This window comes from Camellia sinensis, chromosome 1 (genome assembly GCF_055761805.1).
Source record: "Camellia sinensis isolate YWXY chromosome 1, ASM5576180v1, whole genome shotgun sequence".
Taxonomy (NCBI): domain Eukaryota; kingdom Viridiplantae; phylum Streptophyta; class Magnoliopsida; order Ericales; family Theaceae; genus Camellia; species Camellia sinensis.
In genome coordinates this window covers 7,584,126-7,589,543 of record NC_138961.1, presented here as the reverse complement: position 1 = coordinate 7,589,543, position 5,418 = coordinate 7,584,126, and the positions used below count along the sequence as shown (strand labels likewise).

Genomic DNA, 5,418 nt, shown 5'->3' with positions numbered 1-5,418 from the left:
TACTAAAATATTTTAAAATGTCACTCTTATTTAAGTTCTAGGTACAAAAAGTTTTAGTCGTTATATATGGGTTATTTGCCAACAAATAACCAATTTAGATGATGTTTGGTAAGTGAGTTTTTATGTAGGTTTTTTTAGATGTAAGATATTAAAATGTCATTTTTTTTTTTTTTTTTTGTGTTTGGGAAGATAGTTGGATTTTTTTGTGATTGGATGTGATATTTGTGAGAAAAAAAGTGAAATGATTATGGGGTTGGATGTGATATTTTGTTTGGATGTGTTTTTTTTTTATTTTGCAACATTTTTGTCTTTTAATGGAAAAAATGAGAAAAAACCTAGGTAAAATTCTTCCCAAACACCACCTTAGTCGCCACAGGTCTAAAATTTGAGGGGGAAATTACTTTTTCATTTCGCGCCCTCTTCTACATTCTCTGTTTAAACAAACACAAAAGTCCTCTTCTCTCACACATCACCACCAAACCTCACCCCACCTCATCTCAGCACAGTCCCTTACCACCGTCGCTCACCGTAGCTCACCGTACATTGCACATCGGCACCGCCGCAGCCGCAAATCACCACCGCCACCGCCGCAGATCACAGGTTCTCTCTCTCCCTCTCTGTGTCGGTTGCCCTCTCTATCTCGCTCTCTTCTCTCTCTCTCTCTCTCTCTCCCTTCCTCTATTTCCCCAACTATCAACTCTTGCTATAGGGTTTTATATGATTTATACTAAATAATTTCGTGTTGATTTCTTAAACTGGTTTGATTTTGGGCAATACCCCTCATTTGGATATATCCCAAGGATTTATATGATTCTTTCTCAGATTTTCTTTTCTTATTTGACTGGCATATAAGATCTAGAATTCTATGAAAATAACAGGATTACATTTTAATAAATTACAACTATTATGAAACTTTTAAATCCTGCGTGGCTGTGTGTCGCCATCTCCCTTGTTCCTTTTAAAGAAAGGAGGCTCTAATCCCATTTATTTTGTCATTGTATTTTTTGATGCAATGTTTTGATGCTTAATGTGATCATCAATGATATGCTTTTTTTTTCTAATTTCAAATTTTCAATCTTAGGTGGTATTTTTAAAGTTATAGTCAAACTCATTTATGCAAACAGCTTACAGAAGAAGATAAGGAGGACGTTAGAAACATGAAGGTTTTCTAGTGAATGCTTGCCATTTAAGTTGAACAGTTTGGGGCATGTGATCTGCACAAGCAGTCACACATAATCACACATACATACACACAAATGGAAAATTTATGTCATGCATAAAATTTCATGATTATTGTCTTTGTTATTATTATTTTAAGTTGCAGTGCATATGTGCTTGCATTTAGAGTTTCAAAATTTTAGGGTGCCTACCAAGTTGACACTAGTATACACACATGAAAGTTTATGATATTAATTTATCGTGCATAGGATACACAATAGAATGCTCTTCATCGAGTTGAACTGGTAATGTAGTGTCAGCAGGCCTAAGCCAAGCTGGTTGTACAGTTGATGTGCTTGTGGGATGGAAGCTGGTTTGACCTGCCTGAACCAGGCAAGCTTTTCCTTAACCAGCGTGTTGTGGTGGTCCAGTCAGTTCTGAAACTCTCATACTACTATATTTTTCCTTCAACATGTGATTAGTAAGGTTTGAACTCAAGTAGAGAGTGTAATAGCTTAATACATCCGCTATTAACCCAGATGAACTTATTACTGGAAGGCTGTGATGTGGTTAGCTATCATTTTGCTTGATTGACTATGAAAAAGATTGTGTATATGTGAAGAGATTAGGAAAATACATAGACATGCGTACCCATATGCACACAAGCTTGCTCTTTTGTCTCCTTAATACAAGGCACCATCAGTGATGTCCCCATTGTTCATGCACATTGCCTCCAAACATAGGATCCCCACATTTACAGATCCCCATTTAACTTAAGGATTTATTACTAGAGATTTAAAAGGGGTGTTGATGACTTGTGGCTTCTAGTTGTTTTTCTTTGTTTTCATTTGTCTCCTTTTACACTTGTAAAACATGTGTATGTGTGAAGATGAGAATTGAGAAATGATATGGTTGAATGTATGTTTCATTGTATGAGATATTGCCTGCTCTGGTTTTTGATGTTTTGCATCACACATAAGTTTCTTGGTCAGTCTAGACTTTTCATATTTCAGTGACTGCTGCTTTCAGTTTTTATCATATTGCAGAGTAATTTGACAATTTAATTTTTAGATATGTAAGTAATTATTCTGCCATTCAGATTTATTATGCCACTAGACTTGGGTGCAAAGGGAAGCTGTCAAATTGGTGGAAATGTCTCAACTAATGCCGGTGGTTTGCGCTTTGTCCGTTATGGATCACTCCATGGGAATGTACTTGGTAAGGACTCTTTTTCTTATGTTTTCAGTGTACTCCCATTTCTATCAAGAAACTTATACTGAAGTCATTAAGGTGATAATTGCTTTGTTATCAGTCTCTTTAGGTATATCACTTTGTAGGCAACATGCATGCAGTAAAAATGTGTGAAGTTTTACTACAGCAATTTTGGACTCAGATAAGAGGAGAGAAATAGCCATAATTTAATATATTTAATTTGCCTTGTGTACAGAATGGCTGTACATCATCTGTAGGTTGAAGGATGAGAATTGAGAAGCAAATCTATTTTCACCTCATATTCACATTAAATTATGTATTTCCAATTTGGTTTACGGGTTACTCTTTCGAATGGATACTCATGCAGAATACCTTTATGCTTAAGGTTGTATCAAATATGGAATGTCAATGTTTTTCCCTCCACGTTGGGAACACAATTTGCTGATATTCGGCTTTTTAACAAAGCATTAGAAATCTGTATCTCTCATATAGAGAGAAGGGTTTGGGAGGATACTATCAAAATGAGTCACCAGAGCTATCCTGGATTCCTGCAGAGACTCTATCTGTGTGTCAAAGCGGAGCATCTAGTATGGTGGTTCAAGATGAGAGTTAGAATCACTGGATGCCTTTTGTGATTTAGTATATTGCCTTTCAATTTACGTGGATGGGGAAGAAACTGAGTTGTGAAGCCTCTAGGAGTGTTATATTAGTGGGAATTCAACTTCTTATAATCAGTAGTGCCATTTTCCATGGTAGATTTACATATAAAATTTTCTACTTACAGATAAATCACTGATTAGGCTTATTAATTTTGTTGTTGTGATTTCGAATATGGGACAACTAACTACTTAAAACAAATTAAGCTAAATTGCAGACAAGATGTTTTTGTTCTATCCATAGATCGCTGACTTTGTGATTAAAACACTGTTTATTAATTTTGAGGTTGTGAATTTGCGAACCTAAAGACAACCACTCTGAACAAATTATGTTAAATCAAGTCCATACCCTATCCACCGGTCCCAAGTATCAATAAAGACTAAACTTGACCTAGATAACTACACGAAGTCTTTGCTCCCTCAGTGACTTCTAATTTCATTGAAGTTAAGTGCATGAATTCTAATTTCATTGAAGTTAAGTGCATGCAGAATCATCTTCGTAAATTAGCTAACATGCCATTGTAAAATTTCAAAGCAAGATATTGCCCTTTAAAAGTTTCATCAGTGTCAAAATCATCATCATCATCATCATCATCAAGATATCAATATTCATTCAAACAAAGACAACTCTTTATTGGGTTGTAGCTTGCATGTTCATGCCGTGAAATGTGAAAACTCATCATAAGCTAAATCTCAGTGCTTGGTCAAGTAGGATCTTAGTTGTTTAGTTATCTAAATTGTGAAACTTTAGAGAATCCTATAACATTTAGTTTTGAAATTTCTACTAGTTTTGTCATGATTATTAATTGAAAGTGTCTTTAGTGCATTGTCGCTTTATTTTGTTTGTCATGAGCACCATTTGTGTGGTGTGATTGAGTTATATAAACCGTCTTGGTCCATCCATATATCAGGCTTGGGCCAAGTGTGGACTGGGACAATGACCCTCTTTTTAGGCGGATTTGGTGTATTTTCTGGATTTTTCTGTTCATTAGGATTGGACTGGCTTCGGAGGTTTTGTACTATCTCTTTTCTCTTTATCTCTCCATAGAATAATAATTCTAATATGGCCCCCAATTTAATGCTTTGTAATTTTCAATGTGAATCATGCCAAAACAAGAAGTTAATGTGAAAGCTACATGATAACGTATCTTTGTGTTAGCAAAGACTTTTTATTGGGTGTCCGGGCCTTGCCTCAATTAATTTTTAGGTATATATAGTCTTTCATTTAACTTAGTTTCCATTGTTGAAGCATAGGTCAATATTGGCATATTGTGGAACAATAGTTATAATTGATATATACATATGAATGATGTTTAATTTACAAAATGGTATTGATTGTCATTTAATTTGTTAATGTTTCCTTTACTTTCCATGTAGAAAAAATATTTTTTGTCCAATTTTACAATAAAGTTATGTGCAAATATTTTTAACCAAAAGTTACTTGACATTATTTTTCATTTTCTTTGGTACAGATGGATGATCTCGTGCACGAAGCTAAATTGTACAGGACTAATGGGCACTATAAGCATTTTTGGAAGGAATATATATTTTTGAATAGATGTGTATGGAAAATATTTGGGAGGAGTAGTAGTTATTTTTTTTGGATGAATGTGTATGAAAAATATTTAGATAGACTACTAGTGTGTATATTTTTTGATAGCTGAGCATGGATAACAATTTAAAACATAACAACAACTAATTGTTATGTTTTAAATTGTTATGCTAGATGGATGTGACTTGGATAATTATATAGATTACAAGTGGATTTTTAATTGGAGGAATATGTATCTTTGAAATTACTTGTGGATGAAAGTTTATAATAGTTGATGACTTTCATTAAACAAGTTTAGGCTTGGATGATTTATATTTTGTCAATTGTTCATGATTCAGTTGATTCGAATGAAGCTTGCAAATTACATATTATATTGAATGAATTGGATGAATTATTATGAATTACATGTTTATTTTGTTGGATGTTGGCGACCAAATGTTGATCTTGTTTTTTTTTTGTTTTGGCGACCAATTGATTAGTTGGGAAAGATAACTAATACTTTTGCCGACAAAATAATTAGTCGTTAAAATTATTAATTTTGGTGACTAAAACGGAAATTGTCGTTAATAGGTCAATTGCCGACTAAAGTTTTAGTTGCGCAAACATTTTTTTTCGCGACTAACATATTTGGTGGTGGAATGTGACAATTGCCGACCAAATTTTTTTGGTCGTGGAATGTGCCATTTGCCGACCAAACTTGTTAGTCGTGGAATGTGACAATTGGCAACCAAATTTTTTGGTTGTGGAAACGGGCCTTAGTTGCCGACCAAACTATTTAGTCGTTAAATGTGCGAATTGGCAACTAACATATTTGGTCGGGAAAATATGACTTTTCGCGAC

At 34.2% G+C, this 5,418-nt stretch overlaps 1 long non-coding RNA gene across 1 annotated transcript; it reads left to right on the top strand.

Moving 5' to 3' along the window:
* The first annotated feature begins 210 nt into the window (after positions 1–210).
* Positions 211–4,860, top strand: LOC145789512 (uncharacterized). Its single transcript, XR_014327522.1, has 3 exons — positions 211–600; positions 2,258–2,376; positions 4,499–4,860. It is a non-coding gene; the product is annotated as an uncharacterized LOC145789512 (long non-coding RNA).
* Positions 4,861–5,418: the final 558 nt, after the last annotated feature.